The 21,854-nt window shown below is 46.1% G+C and overlaps 1 long non-coding RNA gene and 1 other non-coding gene across 2 annotated transcripts in view; both read right to left on the bottom strand.

Moving 5' to 3' along the window:
- Positions 1 to 2,208: 2,208 nt before the first annotated feature.
- Positions 2,209 to 21,854, bottom strand: part of LOC128932430 (uncharacterized) — a 56,989-nt gene continuing 37,343 nt past the window's right edge. The window contains exon 3 of the long non-coding RNA XR_008482298.2: positions 2,209 to 2,312. This is a non-coding gene — a long non-coding RNA (uncharacterized LOC128932430). The remainder of the gene's footprint in view (positions 2,313 to 21,854) is intronic.
- On the bottom strand, positions 7,069 to 7,201 carry LOC118148364 (U8 small nucleolar RNA). The gene has a single exon (XR_004735161.1). It is a non-coding gene; the product is annotated as a U8 small nucleolar RNA (small nucleolar RNA).

Below are 21,854 nucleotides of genomic sequence, written 5' to 3'. Positions count from 1 at the left end.
TGTTTTTATCTCTGTTCACTCTCCCCACCCCCAAAGCAAGCCTGACACCTGCCAGCTTAGCTATCAGTGACAATGACTAAGGAATTGTCTGAATGAAGGTTGAAATGAGGGTCAAAGCTCAGCAATAAAGCACCCCCTCTGCTCACATACTAGGCACCAACTCTGTGCCAGACCATGCGCTGGGCACTGTGGACACAGAGGAATCCAACTGGGCCCCTGACCTCCGGAAGCCCAGCCTGGCCAGGCAGACAGATCTGCAAGCTGATAACAGATGCGCAGTGTGCCATTGTCTAGCATCACCCAGACAAAGCTCACTTACACTGGGTAACATCGTAACGACATCGCAGGAAACCTGCCTGTGCCTCTGACAGCCAGCCCCCACCTCCCAGACTTGGAGCCCAGCCTGTCCTGGGGGAGGGCAGACAGATGGTGACCCTGGCCAGCCAGCCCCCACCCAGAGGGCTCTTCATTCCCTCATTCAGTCAGACACGCAGAGGCACAGAACAGCGTGAGGCTGGCCCTGCGGCGCAGATAAGATGAATCAGACACGGTTCATGCCCTCAGGGATGTCACAGGCTAGTGAGCAGGATGAACCACAGACACAATAACTGTCTCACGAACACGCAGGACTCTCTGAGCCACGAGCAAACCACCTCCAGCTGCCAGGTGAAGGGAGACCGATTCACACACTACAGCTTCCACACACACATTGAACCAAACCTTGACTTTACAGGTATAGAAACTGCCCACAGTCACATCACTAGCAGAACCGGAACAGAAACTCAAGCATTCTCTCTCTTTATTCCCAATCCTCTGTCCCAGTTTGGAAGGTGGAACTGTTAGAGACTTCATATGTACCTGTTCTCCCTGGCAGTTGCTGAAATGTTCGTGACAACCGACAAAAGGACTCAATGCTCCCATTTCCTGGGCTCAAAGGAACGGTGGCCACAATCCTGCTGCAGCCATTGTTCTCACTCAGCTCAGCCAAGGGCCTGCTAAATTCCAGACAGAGACACGTGGGTTGGTCCCCACCCACACCATCAGCCAGACGCAGTAGGTCAGAATCATGGCTGCCCCCAAAAGGAGCCAGCAGTGCACCCAAGCCAAGCTCCATTTACAGCCCCTTCATGATGCAGGCAGATGCTGTGGTATGTCCACAGAGGGCTGGGCACACTGAGGAGTCTATGCCTAGGACAGAAAAGGCCTCCACAGCCCATGTGTGGTAGGAATCTTGAGGCTTGCCAGTGTGCAGAGGCTTTAAGTGGAACTCTCTGCGTCTGCAGTTGTCTTGTGAGCAGGAGCACAGGTTCAGGAGGACTGAAGCTGAAGTAAGGTGCTCAGCACTCTGAACCCCATTTTCTTCATCTGTAAAATGGGGATATTGAGAGGAGCCTCCAATAGCTGTAAGGACTGAGTGGGATAATGCACGCAGAGCTCTGAGCACGGTGCCAGCCTGTAGGCAGAGCTCAGAAGCCCACAGCTGCTGGTAATCACAGCATGAGTTGTATAAACAGTGGTATAAGAGCTGCAGGGTCACCGGAACAGACAGAGGCTACAGGTTTCAGATGGGGCCTGCAAGGTCTTGGGACTTCTAGGAGCTACCTCAGGACTCAGAAGCCACATGGTAGAATCCATCAGGGCTATTCCTAGAAGGGATAATTCAATTAACACGGGGCCACCCTAAAGAGTATATACAAAATGACCATCATAAAAACAGAGTCAGTGCCAGATGCTGTCCATCTGAGCGTGGTCAGTCAGCAATGCCCTGCAGCACCCCAACACCCCCAAGCAAAGGGCCTAAGGGGCCTTAGGGAAGTGCCAACTATTTCCACTCATATTCTAACCCCAGCACCTAGCCCAGAGCCAGACACACAGAGGACCCTTGATAATTATGGCAAGAGGTAAAGGGGTACCTGGCACGGTTCTGGCCCTGGTCAAAGGACCTCCCTCTCATTTCTGTTTTATATAATAAGCTTCTATTATATGGAAGATTGTCCTTTGAACTAAGAGAGTTTTAAAAATATAAAATTGAGTCCAGGCACGGTGTCTCACGCCTGTAATCCCAGCACTTTGGGAGACCAAGACAGGCGGATCACCTGTGGTCAGGAGTTTGAGACCAGCCTGGCCAATATGGGGAAACCCTGCTTCTACTAAAAAATACAAAAATTATCCAGGCATGGTGACGCATACCTGTAATCCCAGCTACTCAGGAGGCTGAGGCAGGAGAATCGCTTGAATCTGGGAGGTGGAGGTTGTGGTGAACTGAGATCACGCCACTGCTCTCCAGCCTGGGTGACAGAGTGGGACTCCATCTACAAAAAAAAAACAAAGCATAGTTATTTGGGGGAGGTTGGAGGGAGTTAATGAGTAATTTTTTAATTGTTTTACATATTGTCTATTTTTTCCCCATTTTCTACAGTAAACATGCATTTCCTTTAGAATCAAAAAAGGAAAAAAAAAATTAAGATTCCCTGCCCAAGACCAGGTAGGACCCCCTGAGAGGGCCAGCCTCATTCATTCCTTAGTGCAGCAAACTACCACTATCTTATTTCAGGCCCCTGTGTTTCCAGACACTAGATGTGTCTTAGACACCTGGATGCCTTTTTTTTGAGATGGAGGCTCACTGCAGCCTCAACCTCCCCAGGCTCAAATGATTCTCCCACCTCAACCTGCCAAATAGTTGAGACTACAGGTGCACACCCACACACCTGGCTAATTTTTTGGGTTTTTTTTTGTTTTTTTTTTGTTTTTTTAGAGAATGGGTTTTGCTATGTTGCCAGGCTGGTCTTGAACTGACTCAAGCGATCTGCCCACCTCAGACTTGCAAAGTGCTGGAATTAGAGGTGTGAGCCATCGCACCATTTTTAATGCATTTCATGAGTCAATTGCCACATATTAATAATATTAATAAGCTCCTTCTTATTGCTGAGCCAACCATTAAAGATTCTCAAAGATCATAATACATATTTTGCATTTAGGGAAGCAGTTTAAATGTTCAAGCTTTAAAACCCCAAAAGCTACTATTTTTGTCTTTTGTGCCCTGTAGATTGCCCTCTGCATTTCAAGAAGGAAACATGCCCACTCTTCTCCCTGCCTAGACTTTAGCAGTTTCTTTTTTCTTCCAACTAAACTTATCACTGGTGCTAATGGTCCCTGGTGCACTGTGTGACTTTGAACAAGTCACTTGACCACCTGGACTTCAGTTACCCCTCGATAAAGACCTTTCTAGCTTGAAACTCTTACTGTCTCTCAGCTTCAGTTCCCTCATGGCAGCCAGCTGACAGTTTTCAGTCTCCAGATGCCTTGGCTGGGCCCTTACATTGTGCCCCTCAAAGGCTGGGACAGTTGATTCCAGCATCCAGACTTCCAAGAGCAGTCAAAAAAGTGGCACCTTTCAGAGGCAGTGCTAAGATAGACTCAGCATCCTAAAGGGCAGATCATTCTGATCTAAATCTTTATGGGCTCCCAGTGCCTCATTAAACAACCAAGCCCCTAAGGTTCTGAATCATGGCTCCTCTTCCCTCGCAGCCCTCCAGGAGGAGTTCTGATTACCCCATAAATTACACGTTGTCTGAGGGTATCTGCAGGCCCTTCATCTTGCAATCCAGCCACCAACGTTTTTATGGGATATGGATCCTGCCAGGCTCCCACTCCCTCCATCCCCATGGTTACCAGGGAGGGTACTAGCCGAATGCCCTCCTTGGAGCAGTAGCTCAATCTCTGCTGATGCTTCTCCCCTCTCAGAAATGAGTTAAATTCTCCCAAATGGAGAAGCATTTGTTCTCAGCTCTTCTACCAAAATGAAGTCCAGGTGGCCTGCAGACCCAGCTGCCTAAGTAAAACCAAACAAACCACTTTCTAGACACTCTCACTCCTCCTGGATGTTCAAAGGGGCTGGCCCAGGGGCCAGAACCACTACTGAGACCCCAGTCTCCAGGTCAGATCCCAAATAGTTGTGGTGACTAGCCACCCAAGCTGAAGGAATGGCCAGAGGAGCCATAAAAACAAGGTGCAAAGGAAGGGGCCGAGACCCTCTCAGCTCACACCCCAGGCTCCAAATCTCCCTCTCTCAGCCCAGTGGTGCCTGCCTTTGGTTCCCAGGTTTGGTGTGCCTCTACCTCACCCCTCTGAGCATTTTGATGCATACCTACTGTCTTGGTTTAGGTTCCCCCAAATGCTGACCATGAGACAAGGATTCGGGTGTAAGCACTACCCCAGAAGACGCCTGTTGGAGAGTGGGATGTGGAGCAGGAAAGTGAGTCAGCCAGCAAAGGATGCAGTGTGAGGCTTTAGTCCATTGGGGAACTCTAGGAGCTGGTGTCAAACTCATGCCTCCATCCAAGTGCTCCACCCCTGACCTCCCAGGGGCAAAGAGCTGGAGTATGTGCACACCAACCTCAGCCAGTCATTGGCAGGAGACTGCTGGGAGGACAAATTCTCCACCACTTGTGGCCTGCCATAGACTCTGTCAGGCAGAACAAGTCCTTGGGCAAAGAGATGCAGGTGCCGTGCTTGGAAATCAGGTATCCATCAAGGTGCTGGGGATGAAGGATCAGCTGCTACACCTGTTTAGCCACTTAGCAGGCAGCTCACCTCCTCGGGGAAGCTGTTCTGGCTGCAACATCCTGTGCAAAGTTAGACAGTTTTATTCCTTTTTGTAATGTCACCTCCTTTAGAGGCAAGAAATGCCAGGATGCTGGGACTCAGAGCAGGGAAGTGAGTTGCCCACACAGCCAGTGGTTGCAGAGAGAGGCTCCTGTGATGATCTCACTAGGGCTGATGGTGTGACCTGCACCCAGCTGCTCCTCCATTCCCAATGCTCAGGTGATGCCTTTGTGCCCTAGGGAAAACTTGGATAGCCCTGAGTTGCATGATCTACATGGGTTCCCAGAGTTCCCCGGTGAGGGGAAACACCAGTCACCCACGTTGGTCACTTGCTGATAACACTCCCTTTATTGGCAGCCCTCCCTTCCCGCCTCGCTTTCTCACTCTCCTACGTGTGTTTCCTGGAATAACCTTCCAAATAGACTACTTGTACTCAAACCTTTTCCTGAGGTCTACTTCCAAGAAACCCAGGCAATGAGCAGAAGTGGAGGGACATGGAGATGTCTTTCTGGGGAAATTTCAGTAGCAAGACTGAATAGTATAAAAATGTGAGTTCTTCACAAATTAAGTTTTCTGCTCAACGCAGTTCCAGTAAAAATTACAGTGAGAAAACTCTTAGAACATCATTTTAAAAATAATTTTTAAGGAAGTGTGTTAGCTTCCTACTGCTACTGTAACAAACAACTGCAAAGTTAGTGGCTTAAAACAACACAAATTTATTCTCCTACAGGGGGATCAGAAGTCCAAGATAAGTCTTAAGGAGCTAAGAGCAAAGCATCGGCAGGGCTGGTGCTTTCTGGAGGCTCCAAGGAGTAATCTGTTTCCTGTTCTTCTGGCTTGTAGAAGCTGCTTATACTCCTTGGCTTGTGGCCCCATGACTCCAATCCTTGTTTGTATGGTTTCCTCTCTCTGCCACCCATGCCTCCCTTTTACAAGAACCCTTGTGATTATATAGAGCCTCTCCCAGATAATTCAAGATAATTTTCCCATCTCAGGATTCTTAAGAATCTTAATCACATCGGCAAAGTCCCTTTTCATGTAAAGTAACATACTCATAAGTTCCAGAGATGAGGACCTGGACATCTTTGAGGGGTCATTATTTAGCCCTCCACAGTTAGGAGACAGGTAAATGAGCTGAAATGGCAAAGAAAGAAGTTTTTGAAGAAATAAAGAGTAATGAAGGTAGACTTGCTTACATGATAAATAAACTCTAAAACCCTAGTAATTGAAACTGTACTATTGGTGGAAAAAATCAACAATAATGGGATTGTACAAATAGATCCAATTATATGTTAAAAGTTTGTTTAAGATAAATGTGGTAGATCAAATAGGTGAAAAAAGGAAGAAGTTATTATTCAATATACAATCCAGTTGGTTAACTTCCTGAGGACAAATAGTTTACTTGCAATTTAAAACAAAATATAGGTAGATTAAAGAATGTAATGTTTAAGAGTTTAACCAATAAAGGACTAGAAGGAAATAAAAGTAAAAATATTTACTAGCTTTTGGTATGAAGAAGGATTTCTCTGCCTGTAATCCCAGTACTTTGGGAGGCTGAGGTGGAAGGATCTTTTGAGGCCAGGAGTTTGAGACCAGCCTAGGCCACATAGAAAGACCCTATCTCTATAAAAAAGGAAGGATTTCTCAGTATGAAATCCACAAAATTCATAACAGAAAAGGTTAATGAATTCAACTACATAAAATTTAAAGTCTCTATGTCAAATACACCACAATATGGTATATTTTGTGGTACATGAAAAAGCGTTTGACATCCTAAGTCATCAAGGAAATGGAAATCATTATTACACCAAGATGCCACTACAGTCCACTAGAATGACTAAGATTTTAAAAACTTACAACACCATATGTTGGCAAGATACTGAGAAACTGGAACCTCATACACTACTGGGGGAGTGTTAAATGGTACAATCACTCTAGGAAACAGTATGGCAGTTTCTAAAAAAAGTTAAACATACACTTGCCATATAATCCAGCAAACCATTCTTAGATATTAAGCCAAAAAATAAAAACATATGTTCACAAAAAGACTTGTACAAAAGCGTTCATTGGAGCATTACTTATAATAGCTAAATACTAGAGACAACCCGAATGTCAGCCCACCGGAGAAGGAATAAAAGAACTGTGCTATGTTCATACAATGGAGTATCAATAAGCAATAAAAAGGAAGAGCGTATCAACTGTAACAACACGGGTAAATCTCAAACACATCATGCTGAGGGGAAGAAGACAGACACAGAAAAGTCCATGCTTTACAATTCCACTTGCATGAAATTCTAGAAGCAAGACTGATCTACAGTGATAGAAATCAGAGCAGTGGTTGCCTCTGGCAGAGCAGTGAGAGGGTGAGGATTGACTGGAAGAGAGCACAGGGAAACTTTCTAGGGTAATAGAAATATTTATATATATGTTATTTTTTCTTCAAAGTAGTGATTGTCATGAACAATCAGATAGGCATGCTCAGGGTATTCAAGTCCTGATTATGCAGAGGCATTAATCACATTTCATGCATCTCCAATCATCGTGTTCTATCTGCCCTTCTTAAGGAGGAATAGGTAAGGATCATCCCACCCGTCAATAAGTATTACATATTTTGATAGAAATGTGGGTTATACAGGTATATCCATTTGTCAGAATTCATCCAACTTACACCTAAGCTCTATGTTAGGATGACTCATCTTTTCACCTCCCTGGGATACATTGGAAGACGAATAATTTGTCTGGGGCCACACATAAAATACACTAAGTCACAGGATCCTTGGGATGTCACTTTTCTGGCCAGAAACCTCTGTGGCCACTGGCGCCTTTGGCTGAGTTTTACTTGGGCCCACTGGGCTCGTTCTGCCCACTTAGCATGGCAGGCTTTGCTCGGCTCACACTACCAGCCTGGATCCCATGCCTTCCAAGGGTGAGCCAGGTGTGAGCGACAAGGGATTTGTGAGTGAGTGAGCATGGGGCCTGGCTGCTACACACAGCCAGGCACACCAGCTGTGGCGGGACAGGCAGCTCCAGGCACTGGCATGGGTGCTGGTTCCCTGCAAGGCTGCAGCTGGACCAGGCATACTGCAAGCGGTTTCCATGGCCAATACTGGGGAATGCAGTGGTGCCCAGAAGCTTGGAGACCCCAAGAACTGCAGACCCCCAAAAAGGGTGTCACAGCCCTGGCTCAGGGAGCTCCTAGGTCTGGGTTCCCCAAAGGGCTCCTTCTCTCTTCTCTCCTTCTCATCTTCCGTAATGTGGCAAGCAAGGGACATGTTTCAGTCCTGTTTCTGTAACAGCTCTTTCAGCCCTGCCATTCAGCAGGTCCCAAGTTCTTGTCCTGCGTCCAGGAAGAATGAGGTATGCAGACAAGTGGAGGGTAGCAAGGTGAATAAGTGCTTTATTGAGTGATAGAGCAGCTCGAGGAGTCTCGCAGTGGGTAGCTCCTCTTCACAGGCAGGTCATCCTGACAAGTGTCCAGCTCTCAGCAGAGAGGAGACCCATGGTGGGTAGCTCCACAGATAGGTTATCTGTGTAAGTCTGACGGAGTCCAGGGTTTTTATATGCCTCAGAGGGGAGGAAGTATGTGCTGATTGGCCCATGAGTGGCCATGAGCAGGCCCAGAAAAGCATTTTAAGTTCTCAATCTGGTTGGCATAACTGTCTGCCTGGCCTCCAGCCCTCAGGCTATCCCTGGCCTGAAGGTGGGGTTTCATCTGGGACCTGCCCCTTTCTGCCCAGGAGCCTGTCTCCTGCCGTCATTAACCTGCCATCCACAGTGCCCACAGTGCCCAGACTGTTCATGCCAAGGGGTGCCTGCAGACCTACCCTAGCCGCTCTTATACCCACCTTGGTCTCCCTCCCCTGCTTATTGGTATTCAAAGTCTGGAGGAGGCTGAAGTAGTAGGGGGCTGGCATTTTAGCACTGCCCTGAGCATGCACCTACCCAGCTGAGTCATGACAGCACCTGGGCTCAGCCACAACTTTGCTCCAAAATTGGAGTGGGTGCTGGGAGTGGGGAGAGGCCAGACAGCAGTGAATTCAGAGCCTTTAGGGGCAGGGGGACTTCCTGGGCCCCTAGAGTGCAGAGATGCCTGGATGTGCAGCTGTGGCTGGATGGCTACAGTTGTCCCAGGAGGGCAGGACTCCCACCCCTCCAACTTGGAAGGGAGCAGGGCTTCTGCCTGTTCAGCTCTCACTGGCTCCGTGGAGCCAGCAGCCCTGGCTACACCTCCCCATCTGCAGCCAGCGTCATGGCAGCAGCTGGGCCACCGCTGCCATCACTAACACTAGCAATAGCTAATGAGTGAAAAAAAATCACAAAAAAATCTCATAATGTTTTCAGAAAGTTTACAAATGTGTGTGGGCAGCATTCAAAGCCATCCTGAGCTGCATGCAGTCTGTGGGCCACAGGCTAGACAAGCTCAATTGTGCATTTCAATAACAAAAAGTGATGACGGGTGTGGTGGCTCATGCCTCTAATCCCAGCACTTTGGGAAGCCAAGGTGGGCAGATCACTTGAGGTCAGGAGTTCAAGACAAGCCTGGCCAACAAGGTAAAACCCTGTCTCTACTAAAAATACAAAAATTAGCTGGGTGGGGTGGGGTGGGGTGGGGCTGAGGCAGGAGAATCGCTTGAACCCAGGAGGCAGAGTTATTGAGCCGAGATCGCACCAGAGTACTCCAGCCTGGGCAACAGAGCAAGACTCCATCTCAAAAGAAAAAAAAAGTGAAATGAACAAAATTAAAGGCAAGCAAATTAAAAATAATGTTTGTGAAAAATATGACAGTCTAATAACTTTAATATATAGAGTTTACTTGAAAGTCAATAAAATAGGCTGTGTGTGGTGGCTCACGCCTGTAATCCCAGCACTTTGGGAGGTTAAGGTGGGCAGATTACCTGAGGTCGGAAGTTGGAGACCAGCCTGACCAACATGGAGAAACCCCATCTCTGCTAAAAATACAAAACATTAGCTGGGTGTGGTAGCACATGTCTGTAATCCCAGCTACTCAGGAGGCTGAGGCAGAAGAATCACTTGAACCCAGAAGGCTGAGGTTGCAGTGAATGAGATCATGCCATTGCACTACAGCCTGGGCAACAAGAGCAAAACTCTGTCTCAAAAAAAAAAATATATATATATATATATATATAAAACCATCAGATCTTGAGCGAAAAAAAAGAAAAGAAAGTCAGGGCCGGGCACGGTGGCTCACACCTGTAATCCCAGCACTTTGGGAGGCTGAGGCGGGTAGATCATGAGGTCAAGAGATCGAGACCATCCTGGTCAACATGGTGAAACCCCATCTCTACTAAAAATACAAAAAAAAATTAGCTGGGCATGGTGGTACATGCCTGTAATCCCAGCTACTCAGGAGGCTGAGGCAGGGGAATTGCCTGAACCCAGGTGGTGGAGGTTGCGGTGAGCCGAGATCATGCCATTGCACTTCAGCCTGGGTAACAAGAGCGAAACTCCATCTCCAAAAAAAAAAAAAAGTCAATAAAAAACATCCAAAAGAAAGAAAAATGAACATGAACAGTCAATTCCCCCCAAAAGAGGTGAAGGCACACACACACACACACACACACACACACACACTTATGAAAAATAGTAATAAAATAGTATGGGTGGATACTACACATGTATATACTTACACTTAAGCTCTATGTCAGAGTGACCAATCTTTGGCCTCCCTGGGCTACATTAGACGAAGACTAATTGTTTGGAGCCGCACATAAAATACACTAATGTCACAGGTGCTGCAGACTTGAAAACAAATTGGACTGTGTATCTCCTACTTAAGCTCCTAAGTATTCACATTTACGTGCCTTTTTTGAAGAGCAATTTGGCATTACCTATCACACTTCTAAATGTATATACTCTTTAACTCCATATATGTATACATACATATACGTGAAAAGTGATCAAAGAAATCTATGAAAATTAGTAATAAAAGAAATATAAAGTATAATACCAACAAATCTAGATATCAAATTAACAGAGATTGTTAACAATGGTGAAACTAAATGGCTATCTGGATAAAAAAGGGAATGGGACTTAGTAACTGCTCATCTAAGGCTTAAGCAAAATCCTTCCTCGGTCCAATCTGTTTTCAAGTCTGTAGCACATGGCAGAAATGATAACGTCTAGGTGAGCATTCTGAAACCTAACCCTGTCTGGGTCACCTAGAGCTCCATTTGGAAGCTGAGAGATGGAAAACTCTGAGCCCTGGCAAATTCTCTATGCTGCCCATGAAATTTCCATCCTGACTCATAAATTCTTTCCACCTCCCTCATCTCTGCAACCCACATCATTACCTAGAGTCTTATTCATTCAGTTCTTCCATCTGTCTTCACTCCGTATCGCCTAAGTCTTTTCAATCACTCCCTCCCCAGTGTTCTCACGAAAAAGATTGACTTTGATAATCTGATATCAGTCAATAATTTCCCAGAAGGTCACAGGGCCTGAGGAAAGAGGTTTCCCTGATAAGATATCTTCTTATTTCCTTTGTATAGGCATGTGCTTTCAGTAAATAAGCAGAAAGGAAGACAGTTCAGAGAGGTGAAATGCAATTAATAAACAAACATATTAAAATATGCAATCTCACTGGTAATAAGAAAAATACAAATGAAATTAAGGCCTCATTTTTACCTATAAAATTAGAAACAAATTAATTTGCATTTACAATACCTAATGCTGATAAGAGAATAATAAAATTGGGGGTACTATATATTGTACTGTCCTTTGAGAAAGCAATTTGACAATATCTATTGAGTCATAAAAATGTCCACACTGTTGACCCGGCAATTCATCTTCTGGAATGGCAGAATGAAAACAAAAGTCTAAAAAGAGAAAAGAAAAAGGCTTCACGTAAAAAGATATTCACAGTTGTTCAGAAATCATATAAATAACCCACAAGAAGAGCGTTAAATAAATTAAGGCACATGTATAAAATGAAACCATCTGTAGGCATTAAAGTACGACTTAATAGAAATGCAAAGCACTTTACTGAAAAAATGATCAGCTGCCCTCATGATTAAATAAATGCAATTAAAGCAATAGGGATATACCATTTTCCAGCCTTCAGATGGACAAAGATTTAAAATCTTGTTAGCGGCCTATTGGGAAAATAAGAGCATGTTTATTTACTGTTCATGGGAGTGTAAATATTGTGAATTCTTGTACATATGTGGGTAAACCATCCAAGCATAGAAAAAAAAAAGGGCAGTAATATAATGAACACCTGTGTATCTCCTACTTAAGCTCTGAAATATTCACGTTTATGTGACTTCTTTGAAGAGCAATTTGGCATTACCTATACTTCTAAATGTATATACTCTTTAACTCCAATAATTCCATTCCTAAGAATTTTATGTACAAAAATAGTTCCATCTGTGCACAAAAATAAGTATATTAAACAGTAATATTAGGCCAGGTGCAGTGGCTCATGCCTGTAATCCCAGTGCTTTGGGAGGCCAAGGTGGGTAGATCACCTGAGGTCAGGAGTTCAAGATCAGCCTGACCAATATGGAGAAGCCCCATCTCTACTAAAAATACAAAAATTAGCTGGGCATGGCGGCACATGCCTGCAATCCCAGCTATTCAGGAGGCTAAGGCAAAAGAATCACTTGAACCCAGGAGGTAAGGTTGCGGTGAGCTGAGATCTCACCATTGCACTCCAGCCTGGGCAACAAGAGCGAAACTCTGTCCAAAAGAAAAGGTATATTAAAGTATTCTTTTTAATAGCAACAGACTAGAAACAACAGAAAGTCCACATAGTAGGAAATTGTTCAACAAGCCCTGCTCCATCCCCACAATAGAACAGCATCCCACTCTTGAAAGGGAGTGAGGTCTCTCTATATGCTAATAAGAAAGTATCTCCAAGATACGGCATTGAGTGAAAAAAGCAAGGTGCAGAACAGTAGGCACAGTAGGATCCCACTTGTCTATTTTAAAATATATGCACATATATACTTGTATGTGCATTAAAAATTTTGGGAAGAATTCCCAAGAAACTGATGAAAAGCAGTTTCCCTACAGGAAGGCAGGCTGAGGAAGGATGGAGAAGACTTTCATTTTCATCTTTTATTCCTTCTGAACTGTTTGCATTTTGTTTTACCATATGTGTGTGTTGCTTTTGTGATTTAAGAACTAACATTAAAAGATAAGTATGAATACTACATTGCAAATGGGAAATGCATATAATATTAACTGAATGAGATGGACTCAACTCTGCATGTCATGCACCTGGATACATCAGGGTCTTTTGGAGACAAAGGTAATCCTGCTGCCTCTGTCCTTAACTCCTACAGCTACTCCTGAATTCCCTCCTTCTCCCCAAACTTCATCCTCTTCCTTGAGCATTAACACATGAGGTGTCTCCTCATTAAATCAAAAACAAAACCAAAATCTCAGCAGCCTCCCTGGCTCCAGCACTCCCTGTTCCTTTCACAGCCCCTCCAAGCTGGCTTCCATCCCATCATCTCCTTGTCCCCAGCTTTTTCCAAGCTCTCCAGTCACTCCATATCACCGGAACTCTCTGCAGAGGATCACTTCCTCATTATCTCCTCCTAAGGCTTGGATTGCCCTGGACCCTTCCTGACTCTCCCAGCTCCTGGAAGTCTCTTTCTGGCCAGTCTCCTCCCTGAACTCCAGCAGATTAAGCCCTAGCCCTCCTCTCTCACGTCTATATACAGCCTCCATAGATGATCTCATCTCCTTGAGCTGCAGAATCCTCACTTGTGTAGTGAAGACACCCTGATACAGCCCATGGATGCTGTACTGTTTCTTGACCCAGCATACATTCCTAGGAATGACACCTCACTTCTGCTTTGGGGAATTGCTCATTCTGCATTCCACAAGGTCACAGGGAAACTGCCAATCACAATGGCCACCATCCTCTAACTTCAGGACTAGGGTAGTCATGTCGTTCTTAATCCAGATCAATTAGAGTTCTCCCAGGACTTTGCCACTGGCAGAAATTAGTCTCTTTCCTCTGGAGATATTGAGACTATCTGGTGGTGAGAACCTACAGGCAGAATGAAGCCAAATATGGCCCAGTAGAATTGAGATGTGGAGAGACAAACAGAGGGACAGAGAGACTATTATTAACTGACATCATTGAACATCACTGAACCCCTAGGTCCAGCCCTGCCTAACATCAGAACCAACCAACCCCTGGACTTTCCACTTATATGAGCTGATCAACTGCCTTTTTGACTTGAGATGGTTAAAGTTAGGATTATGATTCTTATAAGTAGAAGAATGCTTGCTAATATACTCCCAAACCACTATCTGAAACTTCAAATTTATAAGCACGACAGTCTGCTGGATATCTCCACTTGCAAGCCACCATGAACCACAGCCTCAATGCATCCAGAATGGAATCCTTTGTCCTCCTGCCCCAGCCACCCAGCTCCTCCACCATGGTCTTTTCCCAGCCTCTCCAGTCACTAGACACATAAGCTAAAACAGAGCCAAAAGAAAGCTTGAAATAATAGCTTTTTCTGCCTTGTTTGAGATTTTCCAATTCAATTTGTAAACATCAAATACTGTATTCAGTTGTACGAGTTCCAGGAAACTAGGTTAAAATGGCATCTTTGGAAAGACTGAGGATCAGCTATGCAGGAGCTGAGCATCAGTGCCTCAAGCAAGTGCTTTCCAAAAGGTTAGACTTCCTCCCTCTTCACTAGCCCAGAAATCATTGCTAATGAATCCGAAGATTGGATTTTACCTTTCCCAAACCTAATATTTCAGCTAATGGCAGTCCCACCACTGCCATGAGAAGAGACTTGCCAATCACTGCACACCTCCGAACCCATACTCCACTCCTCAAGAACTTTCTATGGCTCCCCATCACCAAAAGGTTCCAGCCACCCTGGATCAGCTACTGTTACCTGGACATACTGCACGTGTTTCTGCCCCTGGGATTCCACTCACTCTCTTCCCTAGTCATTCTATTTCCACCTTGTCTCTGCTTCCACCCTGCCAAGGCATGGATCAAATTCTGCTCCATCCAGGAAACTGTGGTGCTACCTTCATTCCCAAGTAGGATAAAAATGCCTTCTTCTTCTAATACTCAAAGAACATATTTGTAACTCTGATGCCTCTGAGAACATATTGCCTCTGGCTAGTTTCAATGTGTGGGTTCACACAGCTCATCTCCCCAGCTAGATTGTCAAGTCTACTTGAAGTCTTGCCTTGAAGCTGGATTGATGTCTTCCTCCTCTGAGTTCCCGTAGCAACGAGGTGCATCTCCCACACTGCCTTTCACAGCGACTATTAACTGTCTCTTCCCAAATCTGGCTCTCCTCTTTTTGTGTGGGTGAGAACTCATGTCTGAATCCATCACAAGACACCTGACACATTTGCTTGATGCCATCAGGTACTCTCCCCTTAATCAGATGCCTTTGAGAGCTTGAATCAATTAAGCTCAGCCAGAAAGGAGCAATGGCTGCATTATCTAGGGTAAAGGAGATGAGAAGGCAGAGATTCCTGCCTGGGGACATCCAGAAGACACCAAAAATTAAGTGTACATTCACAGGGCTAGTCACCCCTTCAACCTCTGACAGTCCCTTCCCTGGGATCTTGATAGCAGGTTTGCACAAGGACATCACATGCAGAAAGCTGCCAAGGCCTCTCCCTTAGAAACTCTTCAGGAGCTGAAAGAAGAATCGGAAGAGACAAGGAGAAAGAAACAGCCTAAGGAGAGGAGAAAAATCGAAAGAGCCAGGTGTCAAGGAGGCAAGGAAAGCTTTTCAAGAAAGAGGGAGTGATCTGGAGGGCTGGAGAAGGAGCCAGAAGACACTGGCTTCCCTGACCGAGAGGAAGGCTCAACTAGGCTGTTGGGGTAGGGAGAATAGGGGTAAGTCTGTAGCCCGCTGGAATCCTTCAAACCTGCTTGTGTAACTTAAAAGGAAAAACCCTTTTCCTTCTCTCCACCTCCAGGCCTTTGCTCAGGTGTGGCCTTCTCCTCTAAGACCATTTCCTACCTGAAAAGTCCTCTCTGCCTTCACTGCCCAGCTGGATCTCACCCCTCCACGAAGCTGCCTTCTGGATGTCCTGGTTTCTGGATGACCCCCCTCCTGGATTGTGGGAGAGATTCCCAGTCCTCTGAGCTTAAGGCCCTGACTCTTGAGATAAAAGGCATTTCATTCTGCTGCATGTCACACTTAGGTGTGACCTATACTGCCCTCCAGGCTGTGACGGCAAGCTGCAAAGAACTGGGGGAGAAGGACTCCTGCAGACCCACTAAGTGCTGCACACAGGCTTGGGATGCTTTCCCTTTCTGCTCTGAAAGCCCTGAGGCTCCGAGAATGAGACAAAGCAGCCATCGGAGGTGAGATGTGTCTTTTCCTTTTAACAAATATGCCTAAAACCTCATACTCATTAGGATGGCTACGAAAAACAGAAAATGGCAAGTGTTGGTAAGGATATGGAGGATAGATGCACTACTGGGAGAATGAATGGCACAGCCACTGCAGAAAGCAGTGTGGTGGTTCCTAAAAATCATTAAACATAGAGTTATAATACCAGCCAGTGCAGTGGCTGACACCTGTTATCCCAGCACTTTGGAAGGCAGAGGGAGGCAGATTACCTGAGGTCAAGAGTTTGAGACCAGCTGGCCAATGCAGTGAAACCCAGACTCTACTAAAAATACAAAAAAAAAAAAAAAAAAAAAAGCCAGGCATGGTGGCACATGCTTGTAATCCCAGCTACTCAGGAGGCTGAGGCAGGAGATTCACTTGAACCCAGGAGGCTGAGGTTGCAGTCAGCTGAGATCACACCATTGTACTCCAGTCTAGGCAATAAAAGTGAAGTTCCGTCTCAAAAAAAAAAAAAAAAAAAATTATAACACTATATGATCCTGCAATTCCACTTCTTGGTATATACCCCAAAAAATTGAAAACAGGGTCTCGAACAGATATTTATACACCCATGCTCATAGCAGCATTATTCACAACAGCCATAAGGGAAAACAATCCAAATGTCCCCCTATGGCTGGATGGATAAGCAGAATGTGGCACACGTACACACAGTGGAATATTATTCCAACTTAAAAGGAAAGAAATCCTGAAACCTGCTGCAACATGGAAGAATCTTGAGGACATTATGCTAAACAAAAGAGACCAATCACAAAAAGACAGTATTGCATAATTCTACTTCTATGAGACACCTAGAGTAGTCAAATTCACAGAGAAGGAAAGTGGAATCGTGGTTGCCAAAGGATGGGAGGAAGGGGAGCAGGGAGTTATTGTTTCGTGGGAATAGAGTTTGAGTTCTGCAAGATAGAAAAGTTCTACAACTGGATGGTCATGACAGTTGCACAATGGGAATATATTTAACACTTTAAAATGGTTAAGATGGTAAATTTTTTGTTGTGTATTTTACCATAGTTTTTTTTAAGTATGAAAAACTTACAGTTTACTCCATAATATGTCCATCTGATCTTAGTAAAATGGTTATGATCATTAGTAGAATGATCTAAGTAAAATGATCTTAGTAAAATCATTCATGAAGTTTTTTCTCCCGAAATCTTTGATAACAACTGATGTTCCAGGAAGATGCCCTGTGTTTATCCTGACCCCAGGGAGGGAAGCCAGAATCCCTATGGCTGCCCTTCCTCTGCCCTCCTCCCCCAGGTCCTCAAGTGCTATACTGCCTGCCAACAGCTTCCTCCTTGCCTTAGGGTGGCAGAGGTTTGTTCTGCATTCTTCCATGCTGCTGTTGGTAGAAACAGCCTAATCTGGAGGACCGGAAGCTTTTGAAGAGTAGGGCCAGAGAAGGAAAGCTGAGTGACATCTTAGAATTAGACCAAAGGCAGCTTCTTCAGCTGATGAATTCAGTTTCACAGAGCACTCCTTTTTTCCTTTCTTAGAGCAGTGGCTGTCTCCTGATTCCCACAACTACGCAAAACAAAGGAGCTCAATTCTGCTGTAACAGTGTTTCCATAATTGTGCACTGGAGTGCTGAGGATACCCTAGGATACGCCTCTGGCTTCCTACCCATCCATTCCCATCTGCAATCTCAGGCTCTTCTCACCACACATCACTGAAAAGGAATTCCTAAAACAGGGCCGCTTAGCAACTTGATGTCCAACACAGACAGCTCTAGGCTCTATAAGGCAGAATTAGACAAGTCTGACCCCATCCCTTCCCTGCATCCTATGGTTCCCCCTGTCTCTAGGTCAAATCTGAAGCTCCACAGCCTTGTTCCCAAGCTTTGTTGCCTGCTGCCTGCCCAATGAGCTAGAAGCCCACCGTTTCCCCCAGCTTTTGGACATTCTGCTCTCTCCACCTGATTCTAAAACCACTGTCATCCCAAGCACCATATCTGCTCTATTTCAGGCCCAAAGAACTTGCTATCTTGTGCTTTGCTCCTCTGTTAATGGGTGTGGCATGTAGGAGTCATTAACAAGCATTCTAAAGAAATTAACTAGAGAGGGCTCCCTTGAAAGAGGGTCCCAGGCTCGCTGTGATTTTCTGTCCTCTGCAGGTAGTTCCCAACAGCTCGTGGTTCACGTCATGGGTGGGCGCCTGATCCAGCCCAGGCCAGTTTGAATCCTTCTAGGGATTTCCCTAACAGGACCCGGGGAAAGAGGAACTATCTGTCTCTTGGTGTAAAGCTCTGAGCTGTGGGACACTGGAGAGTGGTCAGCACTGTGTCCTCTAGTGCTGCAGGGACGAAGTCATCAGAGACAAAGCTGACACAAAGATAAGCAGAGATGAGACACAGCCTTGGCTGTATTAAGCTACAGGGACGTATTTGTTGACATGAACAAGGCCTTTCTATGATTTCATGACATGAAAAAGCCTAGTGTCTTTCCAATGACTCCCTTTGCCCTTAGCCTAAGCTTATTTGAGTGGGGTTTCTGTGACAGCCAAAAGCATCCTGACCTTAAATGACTGAGTGAACCAAGTGTATTCTGACCTTTTATTCTGACTTTTGTCTCTGCTGCGAGGAATCCTGAAGTCAAGCTTGGAAGACTCCCTATAGGAAGAGGCCCCATATACACCTTTTCATCCACCTGGGGCAACAAGAGTCCTCTGCCACTGCCCCTGCTCCTTCTTCCCTGGCCCCAATTTCAGATGCTTTCCTCCCTCTGCCTTCCATTCTAGAGGACTCCATGAAATTCCCGACAGGCAGCTGCCAGTCTGTCCTTGGTTCCAGGAGCTCAAGCCCAGTGCCAAAGGAGTGGCACAGTCCTATTCTTCACTTGTTCCTTGCCCAGGACTTTTTCCTGGGACCCCACATAGACAGCCTGGCCAGCAAGGAGGGATGACTGGAATGGAGGCCAGGGGTGGTTTTTATTCCTGGGCTTGGGTGAGGAGGGTGGGGGCAAGGAAATGTTTCTCTCACTGTACAAGCCAAGAGCTTTCTGAAGTCGATTTCAAGATCCCATCCCAATGCTTTCTCTCCAGCCCCTAATCCTTAATGAGATGAGACAAGATTAGACAAGATAAGAGAATGGGCAAGAGACAGCCCAGAGCGCACTGGAAAACCCCTAGCTGGTGCAGAAGCCTCAGGCTCCAGTCACAGCTCTGCCCTGACTGGCAGTACAGACGCGTGAAAGCCCCTTCCTCTCTCCAAGCCTCTCTTTCTCCAGCTGTAAATTGAGGGAGTTGGATGGTTTCTGAGGGCCCTTTCAACTCTGATGGGGGAGGATTCCTCTGTTAGATGGGAAGGGAAAAGGAAATGGAATTCCCGGGGGCAGGGGGAGACAGTGCAGCACGCACATCAGAGAAGTGCAGTCACGTGGCAGCCTGGGACCCCACTCCAGTCCCAGGCACAGCCGGAGACAGATGCTTGCCACCCTGCACACGGCCCTCCCTTCAGACAACAGGGCGATTTGGAGGTCTCCCCTAGAGATAAGAACCTCATGGACAAGTTCTCTGACTCCATTTCTTGTGGAGGTCCCTGCAGCCTAAAAAGGCATCTCTCTTCATATCCATCCCATCACCTCTCCTCCTCCCCCAACTTCATCTTGGCCCCCTTTGATGGCAGGGAAAAGAGACCCAGGAGACAAACCCAAAGAATATACACCTTTGAGGGAGGTTTCAGGAGAAGAGGGTGACAGGGAAGCCATGGCTGGGAATCAGAAGACCCTGCCCCACCCTGTGCCCCTGGTTAGTCCCTTCCCTTCTACAGCCCCAGGTCCACCCTCTGCACAATGAGGGGTGGGACCACTAGGCTGCTGAGAACCCTGCCTTCCAGAGCCTTTGCCCCGGGAATGATTCCAGGCCCTCAGTCTCCCAGGGACAGTACAGCTTGATAATCTCATTGTCTCGTTTACCTGGGGCATTTGATGGTTAGCCTGAGGAGAGAGAGAAACAGTCCCATCCACACATAATATAATCCTCAGTCATCACAGGCAGCCAAGGAGCCAAGGAGCCAAGGATAAGACATAGGCCACCTCCCAGTGCCAACCCTGCCACCATTCCCACCATCCCCACCATCCCCAATGTACAGGCTGCATCTTTTATTTTGTTTTGTTTTTGAGATGGAGTCTCGCTCTGTTGCCCAGGCTGGATCTGGGCTCATGGCAACCTCCACCTCCTGAGTAGTAGGTGCTCAGCCTCCCAAGTAGCTGGGATTACAGACATGCACCACCACGCCTGGCTAGTTATTTGTATTTTTAGTAGAGATGGGGTTTCATCATGTTGGCTAGGCTGGCCCCAAACTCCTGACCTCACATGTTTTATATGTCCTGGAAATGCAGGTGGGAGTGGTGAGGGCGGTGGAGGGGGCGGGCAGTGGGGAATAGAAATAATCCTTTCCCTGCCCCAAGGAAGGCATGGCCCAGCCAAGTCACACCTGTGCTGTGGGAAGAGGCTGGGATCTAAGAGTCAGCTGTGCTGCCTCAGGCCCCAAGGAAGAGAATGGGAGGGATGAGGAAGGGGAGGCAGGAGGGAGGGGCTTCTCTTGTCTTCGCTGCACCCAGTGAGCCTCCTGGTGGATCCCCGATAAATTCCCTGGGTAAACACTCCCACATTTAAAGGCAGGTCCCAGCACAGCCCAAGGGCAGAGAGAAGTGATTTCTGGATTATACACTTTCTCCCTGTAGAGATAGATGAGTTGTTTCTGCCCCAGCTAGACCATGTCCTTCAAGGCCAGGGCCCTGTCCTAGGAACTCAGTGTCAAACCACTGAGATTTCAAGACTGTTACTGTGGTTAGTCCACCCTGACTAATACACAATCCCAAATGAATGACTCGAGTCTGTTTCTTCTTAACTGTGGGTGGGTGCCTGAGGTTCTCCCTGGTAGTTTGAGGATCCCGAGGAAGTACTCCCATCCCTCTGGGGAACCCCTCCTGTTCAGCCTGGCTCTGCACCCAACTCCATCCTTCTAACCCCCTGCATGTCATCATACCCTTCCTCCAACTCGGCATCTCGCCCTCTTTCATAGACCTTCATTTCCCCAAGAACCATTAGCCGCAGCCACATACATTGCTGAAGGTCTGAGGTTAACAGCAGGGGATTACTTTACAGAGTAAGAAAACCATTTAAAATTAAACATCAGGCATCACTCTTGCTTAAAGCTCATCTGCCAAACTTACCATGGGGAGTCTCTTATTGCTTTGGCTTCTGATAAGATTCCAGCCACTTTGTGTTTATTTATTCATTCAACAATTATTGATTGTGCACCTGCTGTGCTCCAGGCACCCCTCCTAAGTGCTAGGACATGCAGAAAACAAAGCTACCCCTTGGATCGCAGAGCTTACTTTCTATTAGGAACAAAGACAATAAACAAGCAAATAAATACATAATATGCTGTCAGAGTTAAGAAAAAATTATTCAAACCATGAAAATGATTCAAAACATTTGTCTAACAAGCTGCCTAATTGTCATGTGACGTCCTAGGGCTGGATTGTCCAATTCGATATCCATTGGCCACATTGGCCATTTAAGTTTAATTTATTAACTTTATATTAATTAAATGAATTAACTATATTTAATACAATAAATATATATATCTTAGATGGGTCTCACTCTGTCACCCAGGTTGGAATGCAGTGGCGTGATCTCAGCTCACTGCAACCTCCACTTCTCAGGCTCAGCTGATCCTCCCACTTCAGCCTCCCAAGTAGGTGGGACCACAGGTGCTCACCACCATGCCCAGCTAATTTTTTGTATTTTTGAAAGACATGAGATTTTGCCCAGGCTGGTCTTGAACTCCTGAGCTAAGGCGATCTGCCTGCCTCTGCCTCCCAAAGTCCTGGGATTATAGGCATGAGCCAACATCCCCAGCTCATAAAT

This window comes from Callithrix jacchus, chromosome 1 (assembly GCF_049354715.1).
Source record: "Callithrix jacchus isolate 240 chromosome 1, calJac240_pri, whole genome shotgun sequence".
Taxonomy (NCBI): Eukaryota; Metazoa; Chordata; class Mammalia; order Primates; family Cebidae; genus Callithrix; species Callithrix jacchus.
The sequence above is the reverse complement of the archived record's forward strand: the minus strand, read 5'-3'. Positions and strand labels throughout refer to the sequence as shown.